Source organism: Chelonia mydas, chromosome 7 (genome assembly GCF_015237465.2).
Source record: "Chelonia mydas isolate rCheMyd1 chromosome 7, rCheMyd1.pri.v2, whole genome shotgun sequence".
In the NCBI taxonomy this organism is placed as follows: Eukaryota; Metazoa; Chordata; order Testudines; family Cheloniidae; genus Chelonia; species Chelonia mydas.
Window position 1 is genome coordinate 15,516,664 of NC_057853.1, and position 18,392 is coordinate 15,535,055.

General features: G+C 40.8%; 1 long non-coding RNA gene across 3 annotated transcripts in view; it reads left to right on the forward strand.

Annotated features, from left to right (window-relative positions):
- The window catches only part of LOC122466667, a 128,616-nt gene that overhangs the window by 14,755 nt on the left and 95,469 nt on the right, over nt 1-18,392 (forward strand). For all 3 annotated transcript variants that reach the window (XR_006292373.1, XR_006292372.1, XR_006292371.1), the window contains exons 2-3: nt 757-850; nt 935-1,034. This is a non-coding gene — a long non-coding RNA (uncharacterized LOC122466667). The remainder of the gene's footprint in view (nt 1-756; nt 851-934; nt 1,035-18,392) is intronic.

Consider the following 18,392-nt stretch of genomic DNA (forward strand, 5'->3'; position numbering starts at 1 on the left):
TATTATGCCATTATAGCTATGCCAGTAATACTCCCCTGTGTGGACACTTTATTCTGGAATAATTACTCCATTTCCAAATGTTATTGCGCTCTAGCTATGCTGGTCAGTTTCCCCACATAGACAAACACTCAGTGAAGGTTAGTCATTGGACTCCCATTGATGTTAGGAGGCGGCTTGCTGTCGTATTCTAGCAAACGTCTCTGAAAGAAGGCAGACTAGAACTTTTGACTCTCAAATGCTATATAGACTTTCAGAGAGTGTCTCTCTCTCTCTCTCTCCCCCTCATTTTCAAGCCATTTAGGCTGGGAATACACCTTATGTTGCTCTGTAGTGATCCCCAGCTCACTACGTCATTAAAATCTTAAGAGTGAGCCACGCACAGACATCCTTGACCGGAGGAAGTGAAGCAGCAAATACAGTAGTGGGCTAGATCCAACTCCCAATGAAGTCAGTTGGAGTCTCTCCATTGACTTAATAGGAGTCTCTCCATTGAGCTAGGAGATGGACTGGGCTCTAGGAGCAGGGAAAACTTAAAGTGTGGGATTTAAATTCTGGGCTACACTAATAATGTAGCCGGGTCTCAAATCTGTTTTAAAACTTGGTTCAAATGCTTACTGAACTATTTTCTAGTATATGACCCTACCCTGTGAAGTGTTGAGGACTAGCACACAGTAACCCTAGAGAGACAATGCAAAGCTAGCCACATCCATTTCCTGGTCCATTTACCATGCACCTTAATTTTTGGTTTCCTTACAGATCCCACCTTTTTTCTTATCCACTTTCCCACATCTATAAAGGCCCTATGTTCGAGTAACCTTCCTGCCAACCGAGGCTGAAGGCAGCTCCCGAGGTAACTAAAACACTGCTCAAAAGTAACTCAATGCTAGAGCCAGTCAAAAGCAATTCATTTTTCCCCCTCAATTTTGTTTCTTAGATATTTATTTCACAGCCTTTTGCCCACACAACTAAATGCACCTCCCTTCCCCAGGGCGGATCTTGCTGCCTGTAAGTGATCCCAGCTACAGGGAATGAAGGTAAGAATTATGTTGTTGGTTTTCAGATGTGATCGTCGTCATAGCAGTGCATGCTATCCATAGAGATGAGGGCTCACTTGCTTCCTTACCTTATTAAAAGGGATTTACAAACAACGACAAGCATCTCTAAAACATAGCAGACTGCTACTTCCTCCCTGAGTGTTAACACTCTCCAATCATTGTAGTATACAATTCCTCTCTGTTAATGGGCCTGATAAACTCTGTAAACTGGCATATTCTGTGTCCAATTTTTTTTTTAATACTGAAACAAAACTGCCTAGATCAAATTGATTTTACTGCTATTATATTTATTATGCCGGAAGAGTCGGACCTAGTTTGATAATATTAGAGTTCTTGGTTTGCACAATGCAATGAAGAAACAAAGCTCTTTATTGATGGGGAAACCATACAAAGAACCTGAACAGAGTTTAATGATTTTAAAAAAAACTAAAGGGAAAAACATTTTAACACTTTATAAGTAGATCCATAGATTTCATTAACTTGCATTCAGGTTTTTCTGGGGTGGGTTTTATTACCTTACTCATTAAAACCTGACCAACAACATACATTCATTTAATACAACTCAGTTGTTAGCTGTTTAAAACAGCTATACTAATTAACCCCTTAACGCATACATTCCTCACCCGCTGAGCAAAAATTACCCTGGCATTAAGCAAGAAGATTTTCTTAAAAAATAAGGGAAAATAAAAGGAGGACAAAAAGGATGTGCTGAGTGAATTCTCCAGTTCTAAAGATTTCGTTCCGATGAGAGAGAGACATTCTCTATCTATATAAACATATCCTGTATGTGTGATGTATATTTTGCATACAATATGCCAGCACCAGAAGATTATGCACTATAAGGTTAACCTAGAAATCAAGTGGTATTCATGCAGTCTCCATACCCTTCAGATTTTGGGTGGCCCTTGTGGGAGTTGACCAGAAACGCTATAACGACTCCAGAAGGTTGGTCAGATTCATATAGCCACTGCAACAACCAGATGGTTCCCATCTCAATACATACTGGTCTGCATACTCTGGAATTCAGTTTGGGGTTGGGTTTGGATGCTATCCTTTAATTAATCCTCTGACTGTCACCTCCTGTAAGCAGAGGTAAGGGCCCCTTTTTACACTGTTTGGGGCAATGAAGCTAATTTTCTCCCTGAAGAAATTGATGGACCAAGATGGGTTCCACACTTCTCTAAGGGAAAAGCACTGTAGAAAACGAACCACATTATCACTGGCCAAATACAGTATTATGATTAATTTTTATCCTCTTCTGATTTGCCATCAACTTGAGCTCACAGCACAGCTTACAGGCAGTGATGTTGAGCAATTGGAGTCTGATCCTGTTCTCATTGAAGTCAATGGCCAAGCTCTCATTGACTTCAAAGGGCAGAATTGAGCTGCCGTTCCTCTGCCGCGAGGGTGCTTTCATGCAATGTTCTGCAGTTTTGTATTCCGCTAACCCTGCTACTGAACATGGAAAAAGCAAGAGAGACTGGCTTCAGTGCCATCGTCAGACCCAAGAAAATACAGTTTCTTTGCTTTCCCAGTGCCTGGAGGTAGATAGGGTCTCCAATGAGACCAGTCTGGACTGAGCTTCAGCCAACCACGCCAGAAGCAATACCAGTACTGGGAAATAGGAGGAAACAGTGGTTTGCAGTATTGTGTTGCAGCCACACCACTAGATGGGCTTTAGATTGCCTTTGCTATAGCACCCTATGTACTGTTTCAAGTAGCTCGAGGCAAGGCGTTAGATAACAGAAACCATATTCTGATGTAAATTATACTTGTGCAAAATTGAAGCCGATGGGATTGAGTGGATGTAAATTAAAGGCCCTGGGAGTGTAATAACTAAGCCAATGGATCAGTAGCTAACACACACAGCAAATAATTCAAACTTTTCTAAGCATCTTGCACAGACTGCAAGCTTTAACTTATTTTTTTTCTTTTAGTCTAATTCATAAATCCTAAAGTCCCTTTGGTCCTAGAAAAGAGATTCGCTTTGTAGATCTACAAGTAACTGTTACTGAAATTCATTCTATCAGACATTAATTTGCATGTGTTAGCTTGGGGATATGATAAAACAGTGGTTTGTTTTTGTTTTCTGATTAATGGATTTAATTATTTTGTTTTTGCTTTCAAAGACTATGGATTTCACTGGGATTCTTCATGGTAAAAGTTCAGCAAAATCACTCCAGGCCAAGTTTCCAGGGCTTATAACTAAAAGAACCCAGAGGATTTACAGAACAGATGCATATGTGGGTTTTTTTTTTTTTTTTTTTTTGAGGAATATTTTTCCTTCCTCTGGTTTCCAAACCTTTATAAAAATGATTGGAAAATGTGGGGAGTTTTTAGGTGTTTGCTGGTTAGGCCCGAATCCATCAAAACCCTCATGCATGTGTTTAAAGTTAAACACATGACTGGTTTAGTTGTGGCCAAAGTTAGACAGGGCCCCTTGAGGGCCAGAGGTGCAAAGGGATTTAGGCACCTAAAGATGCAGCTAGGCATCTAGTGGGATTTACAAAACATGAAAGAAGGTTAGATGCCTCTCCCACTGAATTTCAATCAAACACATTCAGGTACTCTTGTAAATTCCACTAGGCACCTAACTTCCTCTTTAGATTCCCGTCACCGTGCCTCAGTGGGTTGTAGCTGAAAAGATGCCAGATTCAGGACAAACGGATGAGAAATAGGGCAGGCTCACCCCAAACTGGTGGTTATTCTGTTATTATTGTTCTATTCTATTATTCTAATACCAAGCCAGACACAAAAGTATACTTCGGTCTTACCACACTGGTTAACAAGAAGTCCAAAACACAGTCTCCTTAGGCATCCCAGCCCTTGTTTCACCACCCAGACACTAGACTTGATGATCAGTGGTTATTGAAAACCGATCTTCTCAAACAAAGGGTTCTTCTGATATCAAAAGATCAGACACATAGCCAGGTCAATATATAACTCCGATCTTACCTAATAATCACGCTGTTGCCAATCCTTTAGTATCTAATATTGAACTGTTTATTTATAAGAGAAAAGAAGAAGGAGAAAGTTAAAATGGTCAAAGAAATCATACTCATACAATCATTGCAAAGTTCCTGGATCAGGTTTGTAGCAGTGATGGTACAGACTACTGGCTTGTAAAGTCTCTGGTAACTTCCAAAAGATTGGAAGGTCCTCAGTCCATAGTCACTGCACTCCTTTTAGTGTAAGTCCAGAGATCAGAGCAGGAAAGAGGCAACATGGAGATGATCTAAAGGTCTTTTATATCCTCTCTTTGAAAAAGAGACCCTCCGGGCACATGGCAAAACTCATAGCACAGTTTGTGGAAAATTACAGGCATAAGATGGAGTCCAGGGTCACATGAGTAAGTCACATGCCCTTACATGGCTTGATGACTCATAGGAGCAGCCATTACCCATATTCTGGCTAAAGTGTCCACAGGAAGGCTCACTGGGCAGGGACAATGTTCTTCTATGGCAAATTTGAGAGTTAAGTGTTCTTTAATGGGCCATCAACTAGAATAGTTCATTCACAAATGTGCTGGCCAGACTGGATGTAAGTGACCTTGTGGGTGTTATCCCAGGAGCAAACACATTTTGAAATATAGATCTATATAGCCAATATTCATAACTTCCGATAGAGTGATGATATATGGATATAAACATACTTAGCAAATCATAACTTTTCCATTGACACCTTTCATTATGTACTTTTGTACAGGATTTGTTGCAATTGTCTAACAGTGGCAATATTAATGATATAAATGGTCAATCTCAATCATATAGCTCCTAAATCCCTTTGTGAATCTGTCTCCAAGTGCTTTGCTGAATTGGGTCCAACAGTCCTTTGATTTCAATGGGATAACTCTGAGTGAGTTACTACTTTTGAGTGAAAGTTGCAGAGTCCATCCATTCTAAATTGATTATTTTAAAATGAGGTAAAATGCAAATCATGTATAATAATTAGATGAAGCAAATCTTCATTGCTTTTGTCTCAGTCTACAGCTGTCCTGAATGACCATTTTAGAGTAGTACACCGACATTAATAGATACAAGTAAGTCTGTAATCTGATTTTCCTGGAAGCAGTAGAGAGAAAATTGATTCTAAAGATTTTCTCCTCAAGCTAGGAATGAACCAATGCTTGACTTACAGAGCCCATATACTTGCACATCATCTTCACCTTATGGGAAATCATTAGCGTCCACAGATACGAGCTATTATACACTAACCTTTGGGGAACAATGCACCCCCAAGGGATCATACTTCCTTCTTCTCTTCTATCTTATAAAAATGTGATCAGAACAAACACTCACAATGTCTTTGGATGTGGTGTAACCCAGTCACCATATCTATATTGATCACAACAATAACATTAATTGTCCATTTGTGTTGCTTCTCCAACTGTGCAAGCACTGAGTCCTCTCTTTCTTTTTTTCTTTGACAGTAGCATGGAGTTTTAAATCTACACTGCAAAAAAAAAAAAAAAAGTTTTGTTCTTAATTCAGGGTAGCTAACCCTTGTTTGTAGGCGCCGACTCCATGGGTGCTCCAGGACATGCTCCCCCCCGCAGTGCCTCCCATCTGCCGCTGGCCCTGCCAATCAACTCCTCCCCCTCCCTCCCAGTGCCTCCCACCTGCTGTGATCAGCTGTTCCACGGCATGCAGGAGGGGCGAGGAGTGGGTGGAACTGGGCGGGGGTAGAGGCTTGAGGGGGTAAGGGTGGAGCCTGGGTCAGAGTGGGGGTGAGAAGAGGTGGGGTGGGAGGGGCTTGGGGAAAGGGGTTGGGTGGGGGCAGGGCTGGTGGCAGAGTGGGGGGTTGAGCACCCCCAGGGCCCAGAGGAAGCTGGCGTCTGTGCCCGGGTTAACTAATTCTAGTTAAAATAGCAGTGAAGACACAGCAACTCGGCTTTTAATTCGGGTCAGCAGCTCAAGTTCAATCCCATGCTCCGCTAGAAGCTTTTACTTGATCTGCTAACCATAGATGCCCTGTTTTCACTGCTATTTTAACCAGAGTTAGCTAACAGGGTTATGGCCACACCTTTTTTTGCAGCACAGACATACCTTCTGATAACTGAACACTGGGTAGTGTTATGCTTGTAAGAAGCACACGGGATCTTTTTCAGGGGAAAAGGCAATGCACCATGTTTATTGAGGATACAACAATTAGCATATGCATTTGAGATCTCACACACTCACTCACTTACTCAGTCCCGCCAGTTGATGTTATAGTTACCAGTCCAGAGTCTGGATCAATTTAGTAGCTAGCTAGGTTGACCATGGGTAGGTAGGAGCCAGGTTCTGTCAGTCACAACACGATGCTCCGGGGAAGTCTTTGCAGGACGAACCCAAAGGTTCATGGCCAGGCCCCCTGTTTATATAGTGATTTTCCTTCATTGGGACCAATGAGTTTTGCACCGTCATGCTATAATTAATTGTTGTTTGACAAGTGCTTGTTTTCTTTAATTGTTCTTGCTGTTATTTATCTTGTCTCTCTCAGGGAGTTACCCCATGCTGGTTTTGATCACAACTATATTGTTCCCATTCATAGGTGCCTGTCTCATCTTTAGAGTCGTCAATCTGCCCTTCTCTGACATTTCAATAGTTGCAACCCTCTGGCGCCCTTGCGTCGGTCTTCAGTTCCTCCCTAGAACATCTGGTTCGGTGATGGCCTTCACACTTCTCTTCTAACACATACGTTCCTCATGCACACACAAAACAGAACTGATTTACACAGAACACTTGAAAAGAAACATTAAATTGCAATGCAAGAGAAAAGCAATTATTGCGTTTTTACTTATTTTTAAAATGCTAAACCAACAACAAAGTGGTGACTCTAAAAGGTCTGTTACAGCCTTGAAATCAGCTCAGACACAGATTCCGGCTTATGCATCTTTACCAAATGGCCCATTAGGCCATTCCTTTCTGCTACTCAAAAAGGGTGGCTGGCAGGATATAATCAAATCATACACCAGTACATTTAATACCTGCTACATTATTATTCCTTATCCTTCATTCGAATACAAACATAAAATCCTACTACTACAGTAGCACCCAATTCTTTGAGCAGTTCCACTGAAGACAGTGGGACAACTCCTGAAGTAGATGCTACTTATCAAGATGAAGGGCATTGGAATCTGACCCATCATCAAGATAATATACAGTTGTGCTTATTAAAGTCCTATGTGTTGATCCTTTTCAATCATAAAATCTTTTAGTTAAAACTAAAAGCTTTAGTTCTTACGGTGCACTGAGTTAAAAATACTGTGAATTTCACAGTATCAAGCTGGCTACATCTTCTGTCTCGTTACTTTCTGTGATTACTGTCCTCAGAAAATGCAAAAAATGTCTGTTGGCAAAGGGGTGGGAAAGTGTTTGAAACCTCAGAGCTCAGTTTAGAGATGCTTTGAAATTGCATGCTATTGCATAATTTAATGCTACCACTTGCAAGAGTGAGATCGTTTTTCTGATCTGTAAGGAAAAAAAGGTTTAGTTTAGTGATGCAATGTGCTGTATGATTGCTGCAGGAAAATAATATTGATTTAAATTATGCATGAAGTTTTAGGGCCTGAAAAAGCCCTCTCAAGTCAGTGGGAGTTTTTCCATTGACTTCACTGGACTTTGGATCAGGCCTTTAGGGGTGAGTGGGTGTGGAGAAAAAGAATTATGGGAGTAATAACAAAGTTATTAAGCAGCTTGACATTCCCCCAGTCAATCAGTCTTTGCAGATAGCCTTAGGGGGGTTTTTTTGTGTTTTTTTTTTTTTTTTTTTTTTTTTAAGTAAATGGCTGTAATTTAAAGATTAAACAACTCAAAAGTATTCATAATTACAGTCATTTGATCACCATCACAATAAAAATATGATATTAAAAAAGTTAATTTTGGGAAATGCTGTTTTATACCTCACAAAATGCCAGAGCAAACAGTAAAATTTGAAAGCACTGGGATACTACACCAGAATATGTTAAAAGCTGTTTCAAGTTTGGGATGTGAATGGGATGATATCTTGTTGCTCAAAATCGGATGTCTCATGTGAGTCCTTTGATTCACAGGCCTTAAATTTGCCAAAATAACTGTGGGTCAGTGCAAGAGGTGGCTCAGGCCTGGGATACCACATTTGTAGATGGTATAACTCTTGTTTGAGAGCCCTGGAATAGATGTATGTCATAAATGCCAGGGCACATACTGTTTACTTTAGCAGCATTGCGCTTAGAAAATTATCTCCATTTGTTAATGTCATGTTCACCACAGGATATTGCTGGTAAACTGGGGTGCGAATGTGTGTCTATAAATATCATACTTTAGCTACACCCGTGCTTGAATAATAATTATTATTCATTAATAACCACAATACTTATATTTGATGTAACACGTTTCATCCATAGATCTCAAAGCACCTTACAAAGAACACAACATAGAATTTTAAATAATGTCAGAAATCTAGGGTCAGACTCTGATAATCTTACCCAGGCTGTCGTTTTATAGATGGGAAAACTGAGGCAAAGAGGTGAAGGGACAATAGAGAAGGTGTAATTATCCCAAAACCAAGGCTTACTAAATCCAGGGCATACAAAGTGAAGGTTACACTTAAAAGAAAACCAATGTGTTAAGTTAGGGAAATGCACAATTAAGGCACCAAACAACCTTAGCTTTGTCCTGTAGAGACACTATGAGAAGACAAAATATGGGGGGGAGGGAGAGGGAGAGGGAAGAGAGAGGTTTTAAAAACCAGCATAATCTAATCTGGTACCACAAACAAATGCCATAATCACAACTGGATGGTTATTGCATGATACCCTGACATGGTAGATTTCAGAGTAACAGCCGTGTTAGTCTGTATTCGCAAAAAGAAAAGGAGTACTTGTGGCACCTTAGAGACTAACCAATTTATTTGAGCATGAGCTGTAGCTCACGAAAGCTCATGCTCAAATAAATTGGTTAGTCTCTAAGGTGCCACAAGTACTCCTTTTCTTTTTGACATGGTAGAGTTAATCTTGTTTATGTGCTTTAGCTGTTTGGTAGGATATCTTCTTTTAGATAGATCCTTAACTCTGAATATCCTGAGTTTATAATGTTTGCTTTTGATATAATCACAACATCACTGTAATTTTTTTTTTTACCCTTAGGTTACTGATACATACTTCCATCTTTATCCACATCTTCATGTATTATTTTTGTCTGTGAATCTTTGTGTGCACACACACAAAACAAATTAGAGGTATAACCCTCTGCCCCCCCCCCCCCATTAGGTCATCTAGTCCATTTATAAGATGTATTTAGAATGAAAATCAGATCAGTTCTGGGCATTTAGGTAGCCCATGGTCTGAGTTTTAAATGAGCAATTGGGAATACTTCAAGTGCTCTCAGCTGCACCAGGAACCCCTCAGCATCCCAGGATCAGGGACATGAGTTCTTCCCCTTGCACCTTGCGTTGGCCTCAGTTCCTGTGCAGCAATGAATTCCCTCCTGGATGTCACTACAGCAACTACTATGCAGTTTTACATTTGAGCCAAACTAGCAATCAAATTACAGCCTGATCCGGCTCCCAGTGAAGTTGATAGAAAGTCCCTCCCCCCTTGTCTTCAGTGGGAATTGGGTCAGGCCCTTAGGGAATGTCAAGCTAGCTCAAGTAACAACAGCAGTGAAGCTGTGGCTGCATGGGCTAGCCCCGCTGACCTAGGACCCCGGGTGCATATTTCAGAAGCTGCTCCCTGCGTTGCTGTGGCTTCCCTGCTATTATTGCTCAGGTTAGCTTTGATCTTGCTCAGGGGTAACCAATTATTTTTTTGTCAAGGTCCAAATTTCTTGGTCTAGGGATTGTCAAGGTCCAGACTCCAGAAAAAACAATATAAAACCAGTAACAATACTGATAAGTAAGTAAATAGACATCACAGTGCATTCAAAAGCATCTGGCTGTCCGGATTTGGCCTACAGTCCACCTATTGACTACCCTTGAGTAGCTAGATCAAAGTGAGCTTAGCTTTGTCTACACACTTCTGATTACAGTGTAGACCTACCGATGCAAGAATTCAGTGTGATTTGAACTGCGGCAACAGTCAATGGGACTGAGCTGCTGAAATGTCAGGAACGTAGCATATAGTAGTGTACATCTCTTATTCAAGCATTACTTTGGTGGGAACTTTTGGTTCCATCAAACATTGAATGAACAATTTCTATCCTAGGTAACTTTCAATACGGAATGGGGTTGCCATGGCTTTTAGCACAGCAAGCATGCTCCCATTCATTACCATGGTAGCTCCCTTCTAACACCCTACTGTGAGTTCTGTCTGTTGGCAAAGCATTCCCCTCCACCTTTTATTTTATTATCTGCTTTTTTCAGTTTCCCCGTGAAGGAGGAACAGTATAAAAACAAGGCTGCACTATAGATTCAAAAAACTATCAGTTTTAAGTTGAAATTAGGGAATAAATTGAACTGAAGCGGAGTAGAAAAATGTCATGCCTGCAGAGAGATTGCATTCGCTTTTCTAATATAACAGTAACAGGCACAATAAATTATAGCGGTATCTTGAAATTAAAATTTCTTATTCAGAAATGTCTATGCTTGTGCTGTTGAAAAAACAGATCATGAAGTAATTATCTGGTGATAAAGCTTGTGGGTTTTTAATCAATAGTGGAGGTTTGCTTTTTTAATTTTGAGGTTATGATTTTTAAAAGCTATTCTACAACTTCTTATTAGATTAAGGACTTCTCCAAGGTCTGTGACCAGGGAACCTTTTTACTGATCTTCTTCTTTGGGTGGTTTGAACATTGGCCTGCTAAACCCAGGGTTGTAAGCTCAATCCTTGAGGGGGCCATTTAGGGATCTGGGGCAAAAATTGGGGATTGGTCCTGCTCTGAGCAGGGGGTTGGACTAGATGACCTCCTGAGATCCCTTCCAACCCTGATATTCTTTTGTTGGGGAGGGATAGCTCAGCGGTTTGAGCACTGGCCTGCTAAACCCAGGGTTGAGAGCTCAATCCTTGAGGGGGCCATTTAGGGATCTGGGGCAAAAATTGGGGATTGGTCCTGCTTTGAGCAGGGGGATGGACTAGTTGACCTCCTGAGGTCCCTTCCAACCCTGATATTCTATCTATTCTATGATAAGATATCGGAAAGCATTATTATACACTTTCTTCTATTGCCCATTCACCAGAGACTGGGGAACCAGTGTACGCCCTCAGAGACACTGGCTTTCACGCTTCTGCTTCTTACTCTTGTTCCCAACGATGAAGTTTATAGCATAGCAGCTAGCTCTGCATTAATCTTACATCCTTGAATTATATCACTTATATTTGAGTTTGGGGACTTTTTTATTTATTTATTTTATTTTTTTGCATCGTAAATGCAAAATATAATCTAAAGGCAAGAGCTTTTGTTTTCTGGGATGTCACCTGCAAAGGCTTTAGGGCTAAATTTATGGGGTTTCATGTGCTAAACCACTTGCATTCATTTTCTGCTAATGGTGATCCTGGGACATTTGCTAGGTCCTGACCAACCCTGTCCTTTCTGGCGGTAGCCATGCTTCACAACCAAATGAATTTTAAAAATGTATGGCATGTTGTGCCAGGAAACCGCATTCAGAGTTTACAAAGCTCATTGTAAAGTGGATGGATCTGCAGTTATGTTGAGTTACGTCACCAGGAAATGTTGGTACAAATTAGGAAAGTTACTTCTGGAGCAAATACTTCTCTGCAAATTGTCTGTTTAGCCTTCTAAAGCTCTTTGCTGGGCAGATGGAAAAACTATAACCCTAGCTGTGAACATTCAACCTAGCAAGCACCCAGACCCCTTCCCCATTTTTACTTTTTAATTAGACAATCTTTTTTTAATGTGTGATCCACAGGATCACATTTGACATCTATTTGGACATTAGCACATTGTTATTGCTCAGCCACTGAGAAGTTAGGGCTTGATCCTGTTCTTACTGAGTTTAATGAGGGTAGCAGTGGGCCTTTACCATATTAAACTTTTCTGTTGTAATTTCAAAGCTATTGTATTATTGAACCAGATACTGTAATTACAATTTAGGACTTTGCTTTGGCACTTGGATATTGCAATATAATTCCCTGGGGGGATAATCTGAACAGTAATAAATGTGCAACTGTGAAAGTTACATGACATATTTAATATCCATACATATGAAAGTGAAAATAAACAGAAGCATATTAACACACATTATTCTGAAAGAGGGTAATATTAATGCCTTCTAGTATGCAAATCCTTTACTTGGACGGGCTGCAATCTGGGATTAGTTTCTGTGCATTATGGAACTGTAGGCACTCTGATTTGCTGCAGCACAGAACTTTAGACACCACATGCCTTCAAAAACATGGCTGCTTCAGCTTCATATTTCATTAGCTGACAGAAGAAGTTAAAAAGGGCTAGCGGAAGGACTGTTGGAGAGACAGAAAAGCGTGTGGAGAGAAGGAGGTGGCAGATCCAGGCCCTTCCTCCCCAAAAGAAGATCTGAATGGCTGGGAGGAACACTTTAAATATTGTTTTACTAAAGCTACTGCTCCCAGCAGTGACAGACCTCCACACTTTTTTCAGACCACTTTGCAGAGGGAAAAGGAGAATATATTGGGAAGACAGGGCTCCTGACTCTAGCTTCCTGGGTGAGGGAAGTTGGCATTTGTTGCTTTTTTTTGGTAGTGAGAAGACTTACTCTTCCTGAGCAGTCCTCACTGCCTGCTACTGGTCTGTCTCCACACCGTCATTCCCAGCATTCCTGACAACCTGGCTGCTTCATGCCGTGGTTTAGAACTTTTAAAGCTAAGCGTAAAACCAACTGAAACTCACCTAGCTTTTGGGTTCCTCCCAAATCTGCAAGTCAAAGCAGTCTGGCTGAAAGATTTGTAGACACTGATGCAATCCTGGGACCTGTTTTACATAAACCCAGGGATTGATTTATGGTGTCAGATGGAAACCATTAAAAACTGTTTTGTTTTATTTGTGTGGGAGGGAGGAGGGGGGACTTTCACAGGAAATAAGGCAGAACTTCGTGTTTGGGGTGACAGGTTTCAGAGTGGTAGCCGTGTTAGACTGTATCAGCAAAAAGAACGAGGAGTACTTATGGCACCTTATGCTCAAATAAATTTGTTAGTCTCTAAGGTGCCACAAGTACTCCTTGTTTTTTTTTCGTTTGGGGCGAGTGTTCTTTTCGGTTGGTTCAAACCCAAAGCTAATAACAAAACTCGGAGTGAGAAGTCTCTCATTCTGTTCAACTCCCTCTAACAGAAACTTAAGGAAATGGTCATCCAAGCCTCACTGAACTGGCACTAGAGGGACTGCCAGGGTCTTTCAACTCGGCAGTAATCTTATATAATCAGATTCCAGGATTGTCACCGCTCTGTGTGTCACTCAGAAGCTTAGAATGTCAGAGTCCGTGTGAAACGATGGAAACCGTTACAAGCATTGGTTGAGAACTCTTTTTGCTCACAAGAGTACCAGGCTGAATCATTACTGGGTTTCACGGTCTGCTACCATCAATTTTTAAATTCTGAGCCGTTTTGACTTTATGAATTACAGCTGTGCTACAGCAAGGCATGTATTTATGCCATGCCAAGAGTCCTAAACCACTGTGTGGGGTAACTCCAGCCAGTCACCGCCCTTACTCGACAGCTAATGTACATGCGACACCATTTCTCTGGTTGCATGAGGGTGACTGTACAGATATGGATTTTTTTTATTTTTATTTTTTTTGGCCCAACTGTCTCAATATTGGGTTTTTAGCTACTAGTAGTAAGATAACAGCTAAACTTGACCAAATTTAGCATGGCTTTACATACCATACAATAACCTCATTGGCTTGAATTTTTGCATTTCCCGTGAGAGCCTGATGTAGCCTTCAGTCCTCCAGCCCTATTTCAGCTGAACCCCTGTGTAAGGTCCAAACAGGAGTTTAACCGTTTGTTTCCTGGAAATCAGTTAAGGCCTCTGCAACCTGTAAATTGACCACTGGAAAAATCTGGATTACGATTTTGAACCAGGTTTGGGGCCTGATCCTCAACTGGTACAAACCAGTTGATTATTGATACCTGCATCGTGGTAGCGCCTAGAGTCCCCAGCCAAGATTTGGTCCCCATCATCCTGGGCACTGAACGTACATTAGTAAGAGACAATCCCCGCCCTAAAGTGGTTACAGTCTAATTAGACAAGACAGAGCAAAGATGGGAGGGAAAACAGACGTGAAGAGACTTGCCCTAGTTCACACAGTAGATAAGTAGATGAGCTGGGAATACAACCCAGCTCTCGAGACTCCCAGGACAGCACCCTATTCCCTAGGCAATGCTGCCTCTCAGAGTGGAGTTCATACCGCTTTTGGTAAGCAGAGGATCTGGCCTTCGGATTTCTAACAACTTCAAAGATGATGAGCTAGTTCGTGGATGAGAAATTTGAATTGGGATAAAATTTGGCACTTTAAAATTCTGATGAATATTAATGAATTTTGGTTAGTTCCCCCTGCTCATCCAGCTGAATAGTGTGGATTAATGTGTCCACTAAAAGCATCTAACTACATTTGGAATTTTAATCCTAAGTGAAGGCTTTCTCCCTTGCTCCTCTCCACCACTGACTCACTTGCTGATCCTTATGACTGGCTAGCTAGACCGCTGATCTTTGCCTCAACCTGTGAATGCTTTGGTCAGTTATTTCCTAATAGGTGGAAACTGATGAACAGATTGTTTAGGTGACCATCTGTGCAGGTTTGTAATTACACATGATTTTTGCAATGATCAATTTAACCCAAATGCTGATGAGCTTTGTTTTGAGGGTTTAAAAATCTCAAAGTGAAGCTCGGTGGGTGCAAACCCAATTCTCTTCTCTCTCCCACACCAAAAGTGGTTCACAGAAATTTCTGAGACTCCAGCAAACATCTCCAATTTGCAATACCAGGTTTATTGTAGCTGTTTGCCTCGCTACAAAGCTCATGATTTACTCTATTGAAGGATGGCCCTATGATTAAGGGGCTGGACTGGGATTCAGAACATTTGGATTCTGAATTCAGGTCCCGGCTGTATCACAGATTTTTCTGTTTGACCTTTGTTTGTTCTTCATTAGTAAAATAGGTGGTAGAAAGGAAAGTTTATTAGCCCCTTTGCCTGCCTTGTCTATTTAGGCTGTAAGCACATTGGGGCAGGAGCTGTTTCTTACTATTATATTGTTCAGTGCCTCGCATACTGGGGCCTCAGTTTTGCATGGGACCTCTAATTGCTACCATAATAATAGTAATAAACTTGGGACTGATAAGTTGTTGGAATGGGTGAAAACTAGGGCATTGTTAAGATGGATGGAATTAGGTTTATCTTCAGTGTTCCTTTGTAGATGGGGTTCAATTTTATTAGGAAACTGTGATGGAAATACAAACACTGGTTTAATTGAGTTTAGTGCTGGTGAAAGGGGACAGGTTAACAGATCTGTGGGGTGACATGCTCTGTTAAAGTGCCGATCAGTTACAGCATGGACATCAGCAGTACAAGTTTACTATGCCATGGTGCAAAAAACCTAGATATACACACATTGTCCTTCCAGGATGCAGATGCTTAAAAATAGATCTGCTTGAGGAGCTTCCAGTGAAAAGGGAAACTCCTGTTTCTATCTGTAAGCAATTTTTTAAAAATGGATTATTTAAAATGCTCTGATAATAAAGGTATAAAACTAATTAACAGCTCTGATTATAATTGGAATTGTTAACTTTTTCAAACTACCCAGGATAATGCTGAAGCAAAATGTAAAGTTTCACCTTCTGCATGATGATTTTCTAAATCAGAACAGAAACAGCTGATGAAGACAGCTCTAAAAAACGAAAGTGTTTGCAAGATAATTAGGAAAGGAATTTAAAGTACTTTTCGCCGAGTAAGAATATTGATGACCGTGTTCATGTACTTCCCTGTTTGTTTGAGTGGGGCAGCTAGGTCGAGTGAAATCACAATAAGCTTTGCATTCACAGGAAGGACCAAGATTTTGATGGACTTTGTGGTAGGTTTAATAGCAGTCAACTGTGCATAGAGTCTGAGGCCAGAAACTGCCTCTAGAGGGCAGTGTAATAACGTAAAAAGTTGCCATTCCTCAGAGCAGTTCGTATTCTAAGGCCGCTAATGATGGTATGAACTGTGATTAGGCCTTGCAGAATTCGATTTTTTATTTTTTATCATTTCCAGTGGATAATATTTGATGATTATTTTTAAGCATTTTTTGATTTGTATCGATTTTTATATGTTCACAGCTGTGGAAAATTAGAGGGGGCTCAGACAATCATTTAATGACCGTGGACGTTGAGATTCGAAAAGCTAAAGCTTTATAACTGTTAAAACACAGATTGTCAACATCCAAGTATACAAAGTAAATAGCCATAAATCAAACTGCCATTCTCAAGCAGCATTTTACTTCCTGTGCCTATCTGTAAATTTCAGTTATCATCCATGGAAACATTTTTTCGTCCATTTTTGTGTGTGCAGTGAAACTGATGTTTACTGACATTTACCAATAAAAATCCAATCCTTCAAAGGCTAATTTAGGACACTGAATTTACTTAAAGGAACAAGATGAATTTATTAAAAAATATTTTTAATGGTATTTTTGCTATTCTTCACAAGGATTTCTGCTATAAGCTGGGACGTATCAGTTGGAAGCGATGGAGGAGGAAGATCTTCTGGGTGTATTGGTTGATTGCAGGATGACCAGTGTGATGCAGCCATGAAAAAGGGGAAATACAGTCCTAGGGTGCATCAAGTGAGCTGTAGCTCACGAAAGCTTATGCTCAAATAAATTTGTTAGTCTCTATGGTGCCACTAGTCCTCCTTTTCTTTTTGCGAATACAGACTAACACGGCTGCTACTCTGAAACCAGTAGAGATAGGGAAGTGTTATTAGAATTATACAAGGCACTGGTGAGACCTTACTTGGAATACTGTGTGAAAATCTGGTCACCCATGTTTAAGAAAGATAAATTCAAAGTGGAACAGGTGCAGAGAAGGGCTACTAGGATGATCAGAGAATGGAGAACCTACCTTATGAGAGGAAATTCAAGGAGTTCGGCTTGTTCAGCTTAACAAAACAAAGCCTGAAGGGAGATATGAATGCACTCTACAAATACATTAGAGGGATAAATGTCAGGGATGGAGAGGAGTTATTTAAGTTAAGGGCCAATGTTGACACTAGAACAAATGGGTATAAACTGGCCATCAGCAAGTTTAGGCTTGAAATTAGATGAAGGTTTCTAATCACCAAAGGAGTGAACAGCCTTCCAAGGGGAGCAGTGGGGCACAAAACCTAAGTGGTTTCAAGACTGAGCTTGATAAGTTTATGGAAAGGATGGTATGATGAGATTTCCTACAATGGCATGTGGCCCATCTTCGACTGCCAATAGCAAGTATTCCCAATGGCCTGAGTTGGGAGACTAGATGGGGAGAGGGCTCTGAGTTATTACAGTGAATTCTTCCCCACGTGTCTGGCTGGTGGGATTTACCAACATGCCCGGGGTCTAACTGATCACCGTATTTGGGGCAGGAAGGAATTTTTCCCTCCAGTCAGATTGGTAGAGACCTCGGGGGGGTTTTCTCCTTCCTCTGCAGCATGGTGCACGGGCCACTTGCAGGGTTGGATGTAGGGCACCTAGGCACTACTGCAATACAAACACTTGTTCAATATTTAAGATCAGCATCAGAAGACAGGAACCTCCTAGCTGTATTGATACTAAAAGGAGTGATACAGTGCAGAGTTTCGGCTGCAAAAAAAATTCTAAGGAGCATTTTTTTGACTGATTGCAGCTGCAGTGTTAGGAGTGAGAGAGACTCCTATTCCCATCAGCTGGTGTGAGTACCACTTGTGTTAATGTTAATGGCAGTTTCACAGTTTGCTGTGAGAATAATAGAGTTATTGCTGGGAGAGATGACAGGTTGCTTGATTTTAAAAAATTAAGCAAACTAAGATATAAAATATTTCAAGGGATAGTTAACTTTGTATTAGGCTCAACGTTCTGGTTATTTAAGAAAAATATAGGTTTTACAAAACCTACTATGAATAAACTCCTACTCTTGTTGTTCTATTATTTATTTTACTCTGGTAGCGCCTAAAGCCACCAAATTGGGATTTGGCCCCCATTGAGAAAGGTATTGTGTACACACAGATTAAAGACAGTCCATGGTTACAATGTCTAATCTGAAAGATGATATATTGGACACTCTCACACCCCTTCCCTCCCCTCTAGCACCATTCTGGGCACTGGTTCAGTACCTGACCTTCAGAGAAAAGCACTTGAACTGCCAGGTACACTTTCTGTAGTATTTAGCTCAAAATGTGTACACTGGAAACAGTGTTTAATGCCATTCACTTCACGGTTACAGCTTTACTTCCTGACA